The 19,947-nt window shown below is 47.5% G+C and overlaps 1 pseudogene; it reads left to right on the top strand.

The window, feature by feature from the left end:
* LOC119405178 (Down syndrome cell adhesion molecule homolog) overlaps nucleotides 1–19,947 on the top strand; it is a 591,162-nt pseudogene that overhangs the window by 477,076 nt on the left and 94,139 nt on the right.

Here is a 19,947-nt window from a genome sequence, read left to right as displayed (position 1 = left end):
GGTGCGAACTCAAAAGAACCTTCCCGTCATTCTCCTCCTCTTTCTTGTTCTATAAGTAGGGATGATCCTGCATGCGCGTCGACCAGTGGTAACCATGACCACTCCTGACGACTTCATCGCACAAGTACCGGAAGCGGAGCTCGGCGCCTTATGCCTTAATCGTAATTCGACAAAAGCGGTTTCCTGCGTGTTCAGGACTCTATTCGACACGTGGGGCATCGATAACGGTCTTTCGGGATGCATTATGCCCAGATAGACGGACAAAGGGGGCACTCGTTAAAACTTCATAATGGCAGATGCTTTAAGGCTAAGCCGGAGTTGAGCGACACTCCCTCCCTCCTTCCCGTCGCTCACTGTCGGTTTTTCGCTCCTGCTCCCGAGATCGGCTGCTCCTGGCGAAGGCGCGCTACGTCATTCGGCACCACCGTAGGCCTATATCGGCTAATGGACGCCGTCGCTCGCCCGCCCGTGCATCCCGGCTGCTGCTGCTGCTGCTACATCGCGAGGAAGCGACCGAGAGATGCGAGGCGATTGAATTAGTCAAGCCACGGCGAGCTGTCGCGCGCAGCGGACACATCACCCGTTCTCGAAGCTCTCTGCTTTAGCCGCCGGCGGGCTCTTCTTGCTCCTTCCTCTCTCTCTTCACCGTGGCTGTTGGTGGGTTCAGCGAGCACCTTCCCTTCACGTCTCCTGCCTTCCCGACCCCGTCCCGCACGCCTGGGCGCGCGGCGCTGACGACTCACCTGCACCGCGGGGTTTCTGTGGCCCCTTTCCTACTGCTGACGGACCGCGGCGCTGAACGGCACGCCTGTCTCCCCCCCCCCCCTCCTCCCTGTCCTCACCGTTCTTCGGATGAGTCGCATTTAGAGCAGTTCCGCTTAGTGGTTTGCCGTGCTCCCATCGTGTTACTGTTCGCTCGGATGCCCAAAGTTTGCATCCGCTTTGGTCAGTGTGAAAAAAATAAAAAAATATCAGCAAACGAGGGAAATGGAAGCGTCATATATACATATATATATATATATATATTATATATATATATATATATATATATATATATATATATATATATATATATATATATATATATATATATATATATATATATATATATATAAACAAAATGATGTTTGATTTGACTAAGAGCAAAAGAGAAGCTGTTTTGCAAACTGGCCGATGAGCTGTTTTATAGGTAATAGCGGTGCACTCTTTGTGCCTTCGCTCCTCTCTTGTGTGATTGCTAAGGTCAAATGAAATTTTATTACATAAACTAAGAGTGGCTCGCTGGAGCAGTGAACATGTAATGGGAACAGGCTGTTCTTCAAGAATTGTGGCAAATACTTACATATCCTACTAAAGCTGCACAATGTTCAGTGGTGAATTCACTACTAAATTTTGATGCCGCATACGTTGGCCTTTCCCTACAGAGTGTCGACAGGGGCGAACCAGTCCTTGTCAAGCGTGTCTTCGACCCTCGTCGTGTCTACGGAGACAGTCGAGGATTCGGGCATCTACAGCTGCTTCGCCAAGAACCACTACGGATCCGACGAGACCAGCATGCGCCTCCTTGTTCAAGGTAATTGAGGCCAATGGTTAAAGGGCGCAGCATGCGGGATTTCTGACGCGCGCCGTAACTAGTGGCCTGCAGATATATTCTAGCTCCAGGCCTGTTCAAACGCTGCTGCAGTAAGAAACGGTGCATGGCAGTGACGTTGAAGATTCCGCACTTTATGTTGCACTACATGAGACCAATGGAAAAGTGTCGGTGTTTGTCAGCGCGCGATGACGTCAGCGTCTGACGTTTACTACCCGTTCCTCTCAGCATGTATGCGCCAGGTGTCCGTATGCACAAAGCTCCTCAGCAGGAACGCTGACCTATGTGCGTGAATCACTTATGACAGCAACTAAATCCAGAACGCTGCCCTCACCCCGCAGAGCCGATTGAAAGTGACGGTGCATTCATTTCGCTTCGTGGATGCACCGGGGAATAATGTAACATTAGAAGAGCACCGACGGCGACCCCAACGGCAACGGCTCGTGTGCGTCTCGAGGGTTGAAGACGCGTGCCTGCTTCCACCCAGTCTTAAATGCTGGGTTTCTTCATCGTGGAAAATATTTTTCTCAAATGAACTTTTGGTCAGTGCACTTGAAAAATGCTGTCGATGAATTAGACTAAAAAAAAGTACCGCCTTTGCTATTCATAGAGAACTCTATCAATTTAAAGTACATGGTGGCCTTTGGTTAATCCGAGGTCCAGGCTACCTGCACATAATCTACTCCCGTTTTACGCAATTTTAAATGGTCTATTCCCTTCATCTATTGTGCAAGCATCATCATGAGCTATATGAGTGTTCTACGAAGGAAGCTCTCAGATGCAGAACAAACTGCAGAGCAATGGTGTTTTCTTTCGAATCCCTGGAATACGTAAGTTTACGAGTAGCCGGGGACGATTGTTTTCAAAATCAAGAGCCGCGACTTCCCCGAAATTTAGAATTGAAAGGAAGGTAGATGTTAGTTTTCCCATGCTCGAACCCTGTCTGCTGAGCAGTCGCTCAAAAAGCTTCCTGCCGTCGTGGGTACGATATAAACAATTTATGTGGTGTAAAGCCCCTTCCTTGATCAGCTTGTAGACGGAAAGGTAGTTGTCGGGCTTCGGAAAGTAAAACATTTGATTATGCGCACTTTAGAAGAACGGGTATTGCTCGAAAAACCACTCAATGACCTTTGCCTGGCTGAGGCATTGATCGAGGAAGAACATCAATGAAAGGTAAAACAAACAGGGCTTTTAAAAGGACTATTCTTTAATGCAGTCGTGGGACCGTTACTGATAACAGCCACTGCAGCGAGCTATCAGAGCTATCACATATTTTAGAAGAAAGCAAAATGATGTACCCACCGCTCTGAGAACAGACCGCCATGCGATGCGGCGGTCAACGATTACACCAGTGTATCGATGTTGTTTTACCCGTAGTGTAGACGAATCATTAGTACCGAAGTGCTTCAGGGATATTGTGCTCTCTGTAACAGCTTCCAACTTAGACGGAGAAATCTGTACGCCGATAACTTCGAGATTTTCCGAAGTTGAACCAGTGTCGCTTGCGATGTGGCTCTTAGATTTGGTCCAACGCTTGTAGGGCCAGTAATCCAGAAGGCGATACCGTCCGCATAGGTCGCTACTCATACCGGGTAAATAAACAAGTCTCGCTAATCGCTTTCTTTGGCTTCGCTGTCTATTGGCATCGCATAGACCTTCTCCAGAAGACGTCACAGAGATAGCTGCCGACCATTGTCTGCGGCGCATCTGCTTGTTCTGGCAGACGCTCGTGATTTTATCCATAATGAACAATTTATTGTACAGGAAAAGAAGCTTTAAGATACCGTGTACTGCGGCCACGAGCCGAAGCGGCGCTAAAAGAAAAACACGCCGAAAATGCAGTGTTTGTTGTTGTTGTTTTTTATTCTGGCCGTACAGCTGTGCGCCAGAGACGTCATCAATTTTTCACTTTTGTGTGTGTGTGTGTGTGTGTGTGTGTGTGTGTGTGTGTGTGTGTGTGTGTGTGTGTGTGTGTGTGTGTGTGTGTGTGTGTGTGTGTGTGTGTGTGTGTGTGTGTGTGTGTGTGTGTGTGTGTGTGTGTGTGTGTGTTTACAGAGATGCAGCATGCCTACGCATATATGCAGTATACGATTTTCTTTCTAACCTGCAGAAACGCCCGTCTTGGTTCTTTACGCTGTTATTGGCTTTGTCAAAAATCTCCGAAAACATCTCCCACAACGGATACATATCACTCTGCGTCGCAGAGCTGACACGCAAGCTGCTGAGGAACGTAAACATGTAGTCTTTTCCCCCCTTGTCAGTTATGTGCCTTTTTCGTGCTTTTGCTTCACGGTGGCAGATTGGTTGTTGCTGTCGCCTGATTGAACGATGCAGCAGGGTAACGAAGGCGATGTCCTGTTTCGTACTAACATCAATACCGGAAATACGAATATGTGTCACAGACGTGTTACCATAGCTCTTTCGCGTATGAGTGCATGCATGTTCTTTTCCTAAGTTAGTAGCCTTTATTTCTTAGGACGGAAAATTCGAGCCTGTCTGAGGCACTTTCTCCTGTTTGTGCAACTTATCCCGCTCCGTGTTTCCATCTTTCGGCTCCCATCTTGACTTTAGACACACAAAAAAAAAATAGTAATAAGGATGAATGATAGGAAGAGACATCTTTCTGTCAATACGCAAAGGACGACGAAAAAAAAGCTTGCTATTTTCAGCTGGCTTTAAACATGGAAAGCGAAAGTCCTGAATGCATTTTTTCCCTTTCATTGTCACTCCTAAAACATACGAGCCAGCAATCGCAATAGAATAGCGTGACTTAAAAACTGTACGTAAGTTATATATACCTATTCTATCAACTGTGAAACTTAGTTGAGCTCTCTGGCTCGTCCGCATAGGTAGCTTCCTTTACCACGCTAAACATGACGTAATAGTTCCGTCTGGTTTAGGTGTTCACTTCAGACTGTCTTGTCCATTTACTGCTGTGTAGGTCATTTAGTGACCTTCAGTAACTTTCCTGCGGGGGTTATCATCGACAAGACTTTTGCTGCAACAACTCAGCTGCATCCATTGTATCCAAGTATATTCTTTCAATTTGTTTGTTGCTTAATTTCCACCATTTTTGTAGGTGGTGACTACTGATCACGTATGAATTAGCCTTCTATTCAAGAATCGCTCTAGGAGAATAAAGCTTAAAGAGGATTTTGAACATATTTATTACCCGAATGCCATGGCGCACAAATAAAAAGGTTATATTCGTTTTGTTACATGAGCTATTGAACTGTCATTTAGAGGGAAGTCATACGTGTCAATAAACATAATTTTCTAAAAATGTACTGTTAATTACAACGGGGTTATTTAAAAGCCTATGTTTTTGCTATTTAACATGCTTCATAATTTTCTCTTGCTTGTTTTCGTTATTCTTGCCTGTATAGTTGAATTCATTAAATTATTCGTCCATCCTGCGGGGAGTACACCCAGAAGCCCGAAAATAACTTTCATTTCACGAAGCATGGAAATCATGTTACAACTCTTTACCATAAGAAGCTACAATTCGGTAATATGGTTTTACAACTGCGTCATTCAACGTTACAAATGAACAGCGGCACCACAAAACCAGAGGAATAAGTCCAATGTCGCAGCCGGTCATTATTTCCACGAACCTACCACCATGTATATATAGGTCTGCAACATGCCGCCTTTGCTGGTTTAGTAATTTCCGGTAACAAATTTTAGCGACATGAGTGTAACGTTTGCGCTCACTGCCTGTGCAGAGGTACCCGGGCCGCCGCTGAACGTCACAGTAGCCAACGCAACTGGGAGCAGCCTCTTCCTGATGTGGGGAGAGCCCTTCCGGGGAAACAGCGCCATCACCCGCTATCTCGTGCAGTTCCGTGAAGCTGGCTCAGGTAACTATGCTATAATTAACGATCGGCGAGTACACTCGTCCGATGATTATATCGCACATCGTTGTGTGTTTGCTCACGTTGAGTTGGTAGCTCTGAAGCTCCGTTTCGCTAGGTTGCGCAGCAACCATTCAATAACGTACCGCAGGACACGTATTACACGGGCCGCCGGCCTCGCGGCCTGTTTCACACAGAATCCCTCACTATCAGCACTGGCCTCTAGTGACGTACCGGTAGCCCGCACGTTCAAGGATAGAATGAAATGTGCATACTTTGGTATCGACTGTAATAACCGAAAGAACCGCACCCTTTGACATCTTCGGACACACTAACGGGGGAAAGTTCTTTAGGGGAAAAAAGCCCTTGACTGTGCTATATGTAGGGGAACTGGCCAATCGTCCCTCGTCGGAGGAGGAGGACGCGATTATGGGACATTGGCTGAGGCTGGTGTCTTAACGTATTTATTTGTCTCAAACAACGCTTTCCTGCTATTCTCGAAAACATCAGCAGAGTGTGACAAGGGAGAATATAGGAGTAGTTGAGTATAGTCGCGCGCTAACTCGCGTTTATGTGCAACGTTCCCACATTTCCATTCTATTATTATTATTATTATTATTATTATTATTATTATTATTATTATTATTACTACTACTACTACTACTACTACTACTACTACTACTACTACTACTACTACTACTACTACTACTACTACTACTACTACTGTAGCGGTCGCAATTTTGCACACAATCGAAGCGCAATGACGCTCCTGTCACAGGGTTAGATGTCAGCTCGTTTGTCGCCAGTAGCACGAAAGTCGCTGCTCTCTCCCTTTCTCTTACTTGGTAATAATGAAGTACACATGCATGTTGCGTTTACGTACAGCTGCTTCTTAATGCAAGATATACCGATTCATTTCGCATCACCTTCTTTTTTTTTAAATTAAGTTGTGCCAACGCGCCAAAATCATAATTTGATTAAGAGAGACGCCGTACAGTGATGGACTTCGGGTTAGCACGACAGATAGTGCATGCATTGCACGTGAAATGCGAACGTTGTGGGTTTTGTGCCACTGACGGCATGTTGTTTGTTTCGTCCGCTTCTATTTCCTTTAATTTCATAATTACTACACTTCCAATAAAAGCTAGAAATATTTATACACTATATTGATAGATATACAAATTAAGGAAAGGGTTAAACGAAAGAGAAGCTTCTGGCTTGCTTCCCCACACTAGGAGGAAAGGAAATCGGGAAAGAAAAAGGGGAAGGAAATCGCGAAGATGGTCGCGAACGGGAGAATTATAGTGTCTTAAATAGGCCACTGCCACGTAAAAAAACCTTATCTGTACTTCGACCGCCGTCTGGTCCGATGACAGATCAAGCCTGCATTCTAAGATTGCCTGTTCAGATATTGGTCTGTGGTCATATACGGGCCAACACATCGCTGACTCTTGCTTGTATGCACAGTAAACCAGTTTACACCCTTAAGTGGTTTTACTGGGTCTATAACTAACACCCTCACGCCCTAGGAAATAGGCATTTTCACGAATCAAAACACCCATATCACGGGGAATTGCCAGTCGTCTAAACACCCTTATCGCTGAAGAACAGTAAAAACTAAAGTCTACCAGTAAGGGACATCTAATTACATCAGCATGGCAGGCGCACACACGCGCCCCACCATACACACCTACATAGCATATTGTAAAATACCACATGGATGGACCGTTCGCGCTAGACAGCCTTACACAGACCATCTAGTATATATCGCCGTAGTATTTTGAGCAGCCGTTCAGTGCCGGTGGGGGTATTCCTGTTCTGCATAATTAAATAATAAGCATTCACAAAACACGCGTAAATTGGTGGTGTGCTTGTAGATAGCCCTAAAAGAGACAGGTCTATTAATCTAAGCTCACATAATACTCAACGCCTTTATAACCAGCGTGTCCCAATTATCAGCCTGCACTCTGTCGTGTAGGCCAGAGGTGTTTCGATAACCCATAACACCCTTAGCTCCTAAAGGTTGTTTTAGGGAAAACATTAACATTTACGCAAAGAAAAAGGCTATTTCGGTAAGAAAAACAACCTTACATCCCAAATTTAGCAAATTCTTCTTAGGCAGTAGGGTGTTTTCCTTGTTTGAAATCGCTTCAGGGTGCGAAGTTGTTTACACTGTGCGCAAGGACAACAGCACACAACACGAGCTGTAATGTCCTCGTTGCTGCAATGATCGCAAGCAGCACTGTCTTTCATCATTATGCGGGAGGCAATCGATTTTGTAAAATGTGACGCCAAGCCACCGCAGACGGCGAAGTCTTTATACTGTGTGCCCATCTGTATACCACGGTTATGAGTATATATATATGATATATACCCTACGCAGTGTTGGATCCCACATGCGTAAAGGTAGTTTTTATGTTCGTGCGCGTGCGTGGATTACTACCAGTCAAGCCACATTGATTAGTCTTCCATGGTTAAAATGTTTTCGTGGATGCCTCAGTATTGGGCGCGAGGCCCACCACTGGAGACGCGGGTGCTGCAATCGCTGTGACGTACAGGGTTGGATCACGTGACCTCGCCTCGCTCTGGCGAAGGGAAGCGGACGGTTGAATGCGTTGATGTAACCGCGATTTCGCTTTTGAACAGCGTTTTTTTGCTCTCACTTCTTGTGTGTGGACCCCTAGAGGCTACACAATCCGCAAAAATGCAGTAAAAGTTATCGACGGCATGGTACTTTTCTGCTCCGTGTCACAGTGCGCCACGTACACGAAGGGCCCAGGACGTGAGCTTTCACTTTTACCGCCACTCTACTTTTCACGAGCATGATGCCGCTGTCACCTGTCTTTCTTTTTTGTTATTTCAAGCCTGTGGTGTTCAAATTGACACCGACCACGAATATTCACGGCAACATTGTTCACAGTGAGAAATGAATGCGCAAACAGTCCGGTTATGAATGTTTTAAAATATGACGTAGGCATCGCGCGGACATGTGTGGGAAGTTGTCGTCATGACGATGAAGCGTGTGCGCCGTTGTCTAGATTGCCAGAGATTCAAGATAAAGCCGAAAAATCCAGTTATTTTCTCTTTCCGTTATCTTTGCCTTATCCTAGTCTGTTTCGTGGCCAGTTGCTTCTGCGTGTTCGGCCAGCGCGTCCGATGAAACCTTACGTCATACATGTGCTGCTTGAGTCTTTGCCAGAAGTTACCTGTCTCGCCGACGTAAGTTCCACCACTGTTTGACCCCCACCCCCTCTCGCCCTCCCGCCCTCGTGTTTATTTTAATTGTCCTCGTGTCTTTTCCCGACCACACGGGTTTCCGTCAGACTCTCGACTTCAGCCCATCGGGTTCCTTGCTTATAGATTATTTTAAAGTGAGCCCATAGCTGGTGTCCCTTGTTCTTCCCTGTGTTGTTTTACGCTACAGGCGAAAACGTGGCCAGCTTCAAATACTGATTAACCTTCTAGCAGCAGCCGCTAAGTACGCCATACTGCTTATCAATGAAGCTTTATAAATGCTGGACGCTGGCATTTTCACAGCAACATAATATAGCTACGTAGCTAACCCATCAAGAGCCAGACATTCTGCGTACAGAAGACGACAAAGAGGACTGGCCTGTCTGTCGGCTGTGGGTGCTGTCCTCCATCTTGATCGATGCTGTGCACATCAGTGTAAATACACTTGTAAATAGTCCACGCCTCGTGTCATTTTACGTAACATCTTTGTGGTGGAGGTGCTGGTTGTTCCCTGTACCCATCACGAAGCTCCGCAATGGCCGTATCATCGCGGGTCCGACCATGTCACAAGTTGACGGAACATCGTGTTCACCGCCTGCCCCTCCCGTGGCTTCTCCTACGTAGTCCTACCTCCTGCTCGTGATCCTGGCGTATTTTCCGGACAGGATGGCGTGTTGGGCCACCTCGTTGACGCTTCCGGTGTACGACCAGACCCGGCCAAAGTCCGCGCTGTAACGAACTTCCCCGTTCCTCGCTCTGTCCATGACGTTCGCAGTTTTGTGGGCCTGTGCTCGTACTTCCGCCGTTTCGTGAAAAACTTTGTGGCACTCGCACGCCCACTCACTGACCTTCTCAAACAAGACGTCCCGTTTTGTTGGGGTCCTCTCCAAGCTGACGCCTTTCCTCAGCTAATCACCGCTCTAACGACACCACATATTCTTGCACATTTTGACCCAGATGCTCTTACAGAAGTGCGCACAGACGCTAGTGGTCACGGCATCGGTGCAGTATTGGCCCAAACTCAGCGGGGCACTGATCGTGTTATTGCGTACGCAAGTCGGCTCCTCTCGAAGTCTGAACGCAACTACTCTATAACAGAACGGGAATGCCTTGCCCTTGTCTGGGCGGTTTCAAAATTCCGCCCTTACTTGTATGGCCGCCCATTCCGTGTCGTAACAGATCATCACGCGCTCTGTTGGCTTTTTTCACTGAAGGACCCTACTGCACGACTGGGCCGGTGGGCGCTGCGTCTTCAGTACTACTCCTACTCAGTTGCCTACAAGTCTGGACGCCTCCATCTGGACGCCGATTGCTTGTCTCGTTACCCTGTTGAAAAGCCAGACGGATCGGTCATCCAGCCTAGCCCCAGCGTCATGTCCATGTCTCAGTTTCTTCAGATTGGTGAAGAACAACGTCGCGATGCTTCCTTGCGATCACTCATTAGCCGTCTCGAATCTGCCCCTATAGCGACGCGTCACTCCGCATGTTCGTCCTCTTGAATGGCACGCTGTACCGTCGTAGCGTTCTGCCCGATGGCCCCGAGTTACTTCTCGTCGTGCCTAAACATTTGCGTTCAACGGTCCTGCATGAGCTTCACGACGAGCCCACTGCCGGCCACCTGGGCATATCTCGCACGTACGACCGTGTCCGGCGCCGCTTCTTTTGGCGCGGTCTCGCCCGGTCCGTTCGACGTTATGTGGCCTCCTGCGATAAATGCCAACGTCGGAAGCGACCTGCCGCACCCCCTGCTGGACTCCTTCACCCGATCTCCATCCCTACCGAACCTTTCTTCCGTGTTGGTGTAGACCTTCTCGGCCCTTTTCCTGAGTCCAACTCTGGCAACAAGTGGGTCGCCGTTGCTATAGACCATGCGACCAGGTATGCCATCACTCGAGCGCTCCCCACCAGCACTGCTACTGACGTTGCAGACTTTCTGCTCCACGACGTCATTCTACACCATGGCGCTCCTCGTCAACTGCTCACCGATCGTGGCCGCGCATTTTTGTCACGAGTCATTGACGATCTTTTACGCTCTTCCTCAGCGCAGCACAAGTTGACCACTTCCTACCATCCTCAAACAAATGGCCTCACCGAGCGCCTAAATCGCACTCTCACGGACATGCTCTCCATGTATGTCACATCTGACCACCATGACTGGGAGCTGGCGCTACCTCACGTGACCTTCACTTACAATTCATCGCGTCATGATACCGCCGGTTACTCACCTTTTTATATGCTCTATGGCCGTGATCCGACGTTACCACTGGACACCCTACTTCCGGCTACTACATCTCCGCCGACCGAATACGCACGGGATGTTATCGCTCGTGCCGACCACGCGCGTCAGATCGCCCGCTCTAGGCTGTCGGCTTCACAAGCAGCTCAGAAGACCCTCTACGACAGCAGGCATGTCGACGTTCATTTCTCGCCTGGTTCCCTAGTTCTCCTGTGGTGCCCGGTTCGTCGTGTTGGCCTGTCCGAGAAGTTGTTATCCCGCTACATGGGTCCATACCGTATCGTCCGCCAGGTAACGGACGTCACCTACGAGATCGTTCCCGTCTCCGAGACTAACCCGCCTGCAAACACGCCCAGTGACGTAGTGCACGTCAGTCGGCTAAAACAATACCGCCCTCCTTCTGAAGAGCATGGTTAAAGCGCACCGAGACGGCGCTTTTACCGCCGGGGGTAATGCTACGTAGCTAACCCATCAAGAGCCAGACATTCTGCGTACAGAAGACGACAAAGAGGACTGGCCTGTCTATCGGCTGTGGGTGCTGTCCTCCATCTTGATCGATGCTGTGCATCAGTGTAAATACACTTGTAAATAGTCACGCCTCGTGTCATTTTACGTAACAATATTGCCATTTAAACCACGGTAAGTTACACCTTGCAGCATCGTCGAAAATTGTCATCCCGAAGTGGCTTGGTGGCGATCGAAAATGCACCATGTGACAACCTTAGAAAATACGCGCAACGAGAAGTAACAGGTAGATATTAAAGTCGTGCCGCAGACAAACTCATGTGAAATGTTATCTAGCTACAAGCACGGTATATCTTACACCGTGGCTACAACACTGAATGAGGCGCGCGCGTACATATGGCTCTCGTGCGTTTGTCTGCAATCACGTGAGAAGGGTTGCGGCTGCATGAATCTCTAAGCATACTGGATTGCTTCCCACAAAGCGGAGTAACCGCTTTCGTCGTGCTTCATAGGGCTATGTGTACCAAACAGGAATGTAAATTTGCGCATGCTTGTCGTGTCAACCGCGGCCCGTTTTTATACGCAAACCTACAACGAATGAAGTTACACGGTTGCCCGCATTTCTTGCAGTAAAAAATATGTTTCTTTGCCGCAAGCACGCGCTAAAGCCCATTCGACGCAAAATGATTCGTTACCTTTTACAAAAGCAACGTGCGCGGCGCCCGTGGTTTCCATATCGGTGGCCATAGCAGACGATGCCGGCAGTCAGGACGGTTTAAGGCATTATGAGGACGTAACATTTTTTTCTGAGCAGTTATTTAGCATTTCGTACAGTCAGTAATGAAGCCGCAGCAGTATTTTACTGATTTCTTTGAAGAGAAGTACAACAATAATAATAAAAAAGCAGATGTGAAAGCGGCTGCGGGCTGAGCGGGAGAGGGCTGGCGGAGCAATCCAACCTTGCACGTCACAGGGATGCCTCCGCATGGTGGCGCCACGGTATGTCCTCGCGCCCAATAGTGAGTGAGAAATAGGCTCACATGTCCCGCTGTCTCCTCCGTGACGAGGAGCGCAGTTGAGTTATACATTATGATGTGCAAAGAACGGTCGCAAGACATAAACTGGCGCAGAGGCGTTGCTGCCCTGTCCAGTGTATATTTCGTCCACATTATCCACGCTATCCAAACCAGGCGCAAGAAACGAGGGCGCAACAACAAAACCACACGTGCTTTCGGCCGACTTCTTCGTCGTGCTTTATTTTGTATCGCTATTTACGGCGTCTATCATGTAGATTATTTGTTTATTTATTTTATTTATTTAAACACTATCAACGCCATTTGCAGCGTTACAGTGTCAAAATGGCAGTCTTGAATGGTGCATGATCAGGGTTGCTGATCAGGGAGGTGAATCAATTCAGGTGATGTCTTCGGCACGTAGGAATGAAAGTACATGTTGGTTTGGCAGAACGGCACTTGAACTTTGAAGTTATGGTTCACGCGAGATGAAACGTAAGAAAAGGCGAGAAGAATGTGCGTTTCAGTTCAAGATTCAAAGAAGATTTTATGAAAGAGGCATAGGCGGGCCTGCTTCTTTCTGTTAGAAAGGTTAGAGTGGTCTGGGGAAGTTTCTTATTGAAGTGATACTGGCAGTACGAGAATAATTAGCAACAATGAAATGAACTGAACAATTTTCGATGGCTTCTAGTGCGTGTATAAGTGTACAAGAATGAGGATCCCAGATTGAAGAGGCGCACTCGAGTTTAAACCTGTCTAATGTTTTTTTTTTTTTTTTTTTTAAGAAGTTCAAAGGAAACAGGAGCCAAGGCAAAGTTACGACACAAGAAACCGAGAGTGCGGTTAGCATGGTTAATCACATAGTTAATGTGAGTATTCCATGATAAATTGTTATCTATGTGAACACCTAGGTATTTATAAGTATTGACAGATAACTGAAAATTCGTAAGCAGGGGTAGTACAGTCAATATTTCTCCGGGAGATCCTCATTATTTTGCATTTGTCAATGTTCAATTCAATGGGCCAGAGTGAGCACCCAGAAGTAATGCTATCAAGATCAGATTGAAGTTGAGATTAATCATGGGGGTTAGTTATTACACGGTACATGGCACAATCGTCGGCATATAGCCTGATGGCTGATGTAATGCAGGTTGGAAGGTTCATTAATGTAAATCAGAAAGAGTAAGGGTCCAAGCACGGAGCCTTGCGGTTCACTTGATGTGACAGAACAATTGCACTAGTTATGACCGTTAGCTGACATGCTGGGTTCTGTTAGATAAGAGGCATTTAATCCACTGCAGTAAGTTCGAGTCAATATTTAGCATGCTTAATTTTAGTAAAAACAAACGGTGAGAAACGGTATCGAAGGCTTTCCGGAAATCAAGTAAAATGCAGTTTATGCTTGACACCAAAAGTGCACAGTTTTCTGCGCTATTGCACATAGAAGTCCCTGCACAGTGGCCCAATGTGGAAGACCTCCAGCAAACACTCGCGTAAACTTCGTCGTGCTCTTTCCCTCCCTATAGCATACTGTAAGGTGTAATCTAAGGTGTAACGTTTACTCTTACCTGCAAACGAAGAGTCAACTAAAACGTATACTAAAGGGTGTAAACGGAGACGCAGAGCAGCACAGAGATTTTTTTTTTAAGCGTGTTTTATATTGATCGACGAAAACAAAGATATTTGAAAAATTGCGTTATGATGCTACTCGTACAAATATAGTCCGTCGTTGCTTCGCTGATTGCGTCGGCGAGCTCATTAGGATTCAACGTGCAATGTCTCTCTCTTTCTCTCTCGTTTTACTACCCGTGCAATGACGGACGCATCGTCGCGGTGCATCTTCGTGCTTTTCGGCTCAGCACGCGGATACCTCAAGAGGATTAGGAGTGTTCGTCGTTTTCACTCTAATGCGTCGTTCCACGCACGCTCAGTGTGTGCCTCCGCATGTACCTGGCTCTTTTCTCGTCTTCCGCGTTCACCGTTGTCGGCCGCGTTACACCACTTCCCTTAGATATTTACGACGCGGCGAGAGCGCTCACGTCCAGACACATCTGTCTTCACCGTCGACGACGTGTAACGAGTACACAAGAGCCCTCGTCTCCGTACACAATGCCCCGCATGCTGCCGAATGACGCGGTATCTTGTAAATTTCATGAGAGCTCGTCGTTTGAACTGTCTCCTAAAATATGCGTCAAAAACCCGGAATCCCTCCCGGTCATCCTTTCTTCTTTTTTTTTTCCCGTGTATGTGGTATTCTTGTTTCGCTGAAATAAAAGGCGAGGGAGGAGGGGACGTTCATTAAGCAAGGAAACAAGAGCGGATGGGGAGATAGAAACAGCCCAAAAAGCAGCAGCAGCAGCAGAATATTAACAACGCAGAGTCGGTTCCCGCGCATGCATGTTTTATTCGGCGTAATGGGAAATGCGGACGGCGCCACCAAGGCACTCAGCGACTTCAAATTAGCTTTCGCTACATAATGAATCATAGCAGCGGGCACACCGCGACGAGCAACAAATTCTCGGGCTCCCCCCGCGCCACCTCTCACGCCGCCCCTCTCGTCCTGGCGTCTGTTCTGTCCCAGCTCTCGTCGCAGTTCGGCCTACATCATTGTTTATGGACGGCTGCCGGGAAGGCAGTGTGAGGAGCGGAAATAACCGCCGCGTCTCGCCACGCCGGCAAGCCGACCAGAAACGTGCCTGTTAGCGCGGCGTGCTAAGTAGGCAGCCACCGAGCAGACCGAGCCAACTTCGGCCCGAAGGACAGCGAGAGGATGGCAAAAAAATGAAGAAAAAGAAAGTTGTGGAAAGAGTTAAAAACAAAAAGGAAGCGAAACAAGCAAACTACGTCGGGAGGATCGATATTGATTTCTTTGTTGTATTGCTTGCTTGCGTTCCGTACGAGTTAACCTCATCTCGCTAGGCTCGAGCCCTGTCGCTACTGTGCAACTTCACCTACCATGCGTCTGTTAGAGTATTCACACTACCTCGACGCGTAGACGTATCAATTAAAAACGCTGGTAACTATCCAGGTACTCTCTATCGCCAATGTAAGCAACAACGCTGTGAGCATTAATCGACATGCTTATTCTCGTAGGAGTGTACATTGGCGAAAGATTAGCGCTCGCAGCTTGCGTAGCCGGAGCTTGTATTTTCCTCTGTACTTCTTCTCTCTCTCTCTCTCTCTCTCTCTCCTTTGCTCTTTGCAGGCAGAAGCTTGTTCCGAATCACGATGCAATGGCATGCAAACCCTGCGCAATGTTCCGCTTATTACTTTCAATTGTGTTAACTAATTTTGCCGTTCTTTATCTCTTATTGTCTAGTTTTCTTCATTACGCTGACAGCCAATGATATTCATTGTCCTTTCTTCGACAACAAAAACAAATATGCTGTCCCTCCAGAGGTAGCCAGGCCGCATCATTGGGAAGAAGAAAAAACAAAGAGAAAACGCACGAAGTAATACGTGCTTCCAACACAAAATAATGAAAATCGGCAACACTTCTCAAGATGCACACGGAGAAACATTAAACACGGATGTATGACGTCGTCGTAATATAAAGAGTGAAAGCGGGATAGAATATACAATATGCAACGATATATCAATGATACGCATACAAGGTAGTACATGCTTGCAGAAACAAAATTTGAAATGTGGAAGTATCAATACTCTGACAAGCTATAGTATGCCCATGCAGATGTAAATGGTTAAGCGAGCTACACTATGCCAAATGCACACAGATGACGATTATAAGTGCACGATATTGTATGCACATTGAGATACAAAAGGTGAAAGTGGGCTACAGTGTACTAAATGCATATAAAAGTGCAGATGATACACATAAAAGATAATACGAGCATACAGATGCAGCTGGCGAGAGCGGTCTACTCATAATAAGACATCATTGCTAGCGTAACGAGAGCAAGGACTGAGAGAAAAAAACACGGGAACACGCTAGCGTTCCGTGTTCCTCCTTCTCGTACTTGTCCCCTTTTACGCTAGCAGTCATGTCTGGTTGCGCTCGATACCGACTAGCCCAACTGTCCGCCTTAGCGGTCTACGCATACATGCATACTCTTAATTTCGCAACCGCTATTGAAGGGCACATCTTCAACCTTTGCGCACTTATAAGTAAAAGGTAACGTTTACACGTTTACTCACTCTAACTACTATCAAACGTGCACAATAACTTGCATAAGTTGCGAAATAGCTCCTGTAGCATGGCTTACTCAGAAGCTTTCGGTGATGTACCGTTTAGTAAAAGTGCAGACTTTTTCTTTTAATGCTGATATACCTTCAAGTGTTATGGAAACTTGTGCATCGGAGATACGAAATAAGGAGGGGTGTGCGAATATTCGAGTTTCGAATTCGAATCCAATAATACCTACTCGAATAATTCGATTCGACTTTCGAATAGCTAGTATTCGAAGTATCGAATAATTCGACAGGACAAATATCTAACACGTGAGAAAGGCCAGTGGTGCAACTTGGTTGGGGTGGGGTGGCTAAAATTAACGCTAACACAAAAGCGAGCGCATGTTTATTTTAAACAAGATTGTCATTTCCGCACGTAAAAAAAAAAAAAACACATGAGAAAACCGTCAAGCCCTTCACAACTTCGCTTCTGAAACGAAGGCAAGGACTTCTTGCGTAGTTCGGTCGCGTACGCCGCAAGTGCCGTAAAACGTCTCGCCGTTTGCCCGCGAAACCCGGTGATTGGTTTCACATGTGAAAAGCTGTTCACGCTGTGCAGTCGCCACTGCCGCACCGCACCACACGTTCAGAAACTCCCATCGTTCTGGCGCGCACTTAAAACGCTGCTGTGAACGTGCGTCCGAAGATTTTTGGGCCCGGTGCACTCAAGACAACTGAAGCACAAGATTACCATTGTCACATAAGCCGTAAACACTGTAACATGCCACAAAATTTTTCAGATTCTATAATGTACGAGCGGGGATACGGGGACCTGTCACACGCTTTCAGAGCTTTCTCCTCTATCATTTCGTACCAGCGAGGCGCTGAAAGCTACGCAGGTGGGAGGGGAGATGCTGGGGGTTGACGAGGGGGCAAGGAGCTGCGTCCGTTCGTCAGCGCGCGCCAATTCCTTGAGCAATTTTTTTATTTTTTGTTCTCCGAATGAGCATCTTACTTTCGGTGTGATCGCGAGCGAGCGCGCTAGAGTTACTGCATGTGCTACCTCGAGGTAGCAGAGTTGCGCGTCTGTCTTCCAAACGCCTCTGGCAACGAAACGTTGCGGATAAGCTGGCCCTCGGGCCAATTTTTGTGTTTCTGGACGCCGCCGCTGCAGCGAACTGGATTAATAAAACGTGTTGTTGGGGGCTGTTGGTGCATGCTTACTGAAGTACAAAAAAAAGACGCGTAACCACCAAGGAAGGACTCCAGACAGATCAGAAAAGGACGCCCTTTTCTGCTTTGCCTCGAGCCGTTCCTTGATGGTTACGTGTCTTTTTTGTATTTCAGTGAACTGGTAATAACACAAGTAATCAAAATTCAAGTTAATCACCGCGCTTGACACTCCAAACATGTCGGTTGGCAACGCGTTTAACATGTCGCCATGCAAAAATCAGAGAGCGGCTTACGTCGCATAGCTGTGGTTGCTAGCCAGACCTAGGCGTAACTCTGCTACTTAAAGGTAGCATATACAGTATATGCTACCTTTAGGTAGCAGAGTTGCGCGTCTGTTTTCCAAACACCGCTAGCAACTATGCATTGAGGAGAAGCTGATGTTCAAGCCAATTTTTGTATTTCCCGACACCGCTGCTGCAGCGAAGTGGATTAACACTAATTATTGTCAGTAAAAGTTCATCGCCGGTCGGCGACACGCCAGGCATGTCGCCTGCAAAGACGGAGTGCGTCTTCGCCGCATAGCTATGGTTGCTGGCCGTACCTAAGCGCAACTCTGCTACCTAAAGGTAGCATATACAGCAACTCTATAGAGCACGCTAGAGTCACTGTATATGCTACCTTTAGGTAGCAGAGTAGCGCATAGGTCCGGCTAGCAACCACAGCTATGCGGTGAAGTCGCACTTCGTTTTTGCAGGCGACATGCCTACCGTGTCGCCGATTAACCTGTCTGGCGTATTGAAGGCCGGCGATAAACATTTGCTGCGGATGGCTAGTGTTAATTCAGTTCGCTGCAGCGGAGGCGTCGAGAAATAAAAAAATTGGCGCAAGCGGCAGCTTCTCCGCAATGCATGGTTGCTAGCGGCGTTGGAAGACAGATGCGCAACTCTGCTACCTAAAGGTAGCATATACAGTAACTCTAGAGCACGCGGGCACGACGCGGCATCCCGCGGCGGCCGTGGTAACTATGTAGCTCACGATGCTCAAATCAGCCAATGGCTGTGGACTTTGTGTTTATGGCGCAGTCATTGGGCTTTATGGCATCATTTGTCTAGAGAGGAGCGAGCGATTTCCAACTGACTTAAAGAATGAAATGTAAATTCTAGAGGCCGCTTGCGACACTATAATGTTTGGCTCACATGTCCTCAGGAGCCTGGACTACCGATCGGCCACGTTTTCTGACCATGCTGAAAAAGTGCTGGAGGGCCCCTTTAAATTGTACTGCCTCTACTTTGCTGCCTCGCTGTGCGTCAGCAAGTGCTGCGCAATCCACAGGTCCACACACCGGTCAACAGCAGCGCTTCCTCTACCCAGGAGAGGATGTCAGCAACCGGGTTGGCCTCGCCACTGATTTGTCGGATGATAAGTGCACACTCGCACATAATGGTGACTTGGCAGATCTCACGTGGAGTTCAGGCGCATTTAATAGCCGTCAAAGCGTGCGTCGGCCGCAAGGTACGCGGTTAGCAATAAGTTGAGACTTGATAAAATGCGACGAAAACATTTACTGCCAAATAAGCCGTCAGCAGTTGGCGACCGAAGGCTATAACGCTTTCGTAAAATGAAGGCGACAGGTTACCCAGGTCCATCGATCAATTTCTTCAGAGCAGCTCCGGCACATCTGAGGCGTCAACTATGACTGACATGAGCGCGTCGCAATTTGAACGCGCTGGGTAGCTGCGCTAGCGAGACCTTCCTTGACGGATCGGAAGGTTACCTCGGCTTCGTCTGTCAGTGAGATGGAAGCGCGTGCCTTCGCCTGTGCGCACAGCGTATCATGAAGAGGGTGGAAAATAGTGGCAGATCGATGAGGCGAAGCCTGCTAATTCTCGCCATTCCCTCGCAGTCAACGGATGTTTAAGCTGTATAGCGGCTTCCACACGAGCCGTAGATTTGACGATCTTCGTCGCACCGACCAAGAACGCGTAATATGAAAACGCCAAATTTGCTTTTGAGATCATTCCCAACAAGCTCTTGTTTTCGTAGTATAGCGCAAAACTTGAAGTAGAATTTCGCGGGCATCTGCTGAGTTGCTAAGACCAAGATATTGCCTGCGTGCGCGAAACAACAGGCAAGATTATGAAGCGCTTCGTCGACGAACCGTTGAAACATTTTGGTCGTGTGGGAGTCTCACAGAGCGACGATTATAGGGCAGAATGCTGCATGGGCTTGACTTCACGCAATAATGTAGCGGGA

The sequence above is a fragment of the Rhipicephalus sanguineus genome, chromosome 1, assembly GCF_013339695.2.
Source record: "Rhipicephalus sanguineus isolate Rsan-2018 chromosome 1, BIME_Rsan_1.4, whole genome shotgun sequence".
Classification (NCBI taxonomy): domain Eukaryota; kingdom Metazoa; phylum Arthropoda; class Arachnida; order Ixodida; family Ixodidae; genus Rhipicephalus; species Rhipicephalus sanguineus.
The sequence above is the reverse complement of the archived record's forward strand: the minus strand, read 5'-3'. Positions and strand labels throughout refer to the sequence as shown.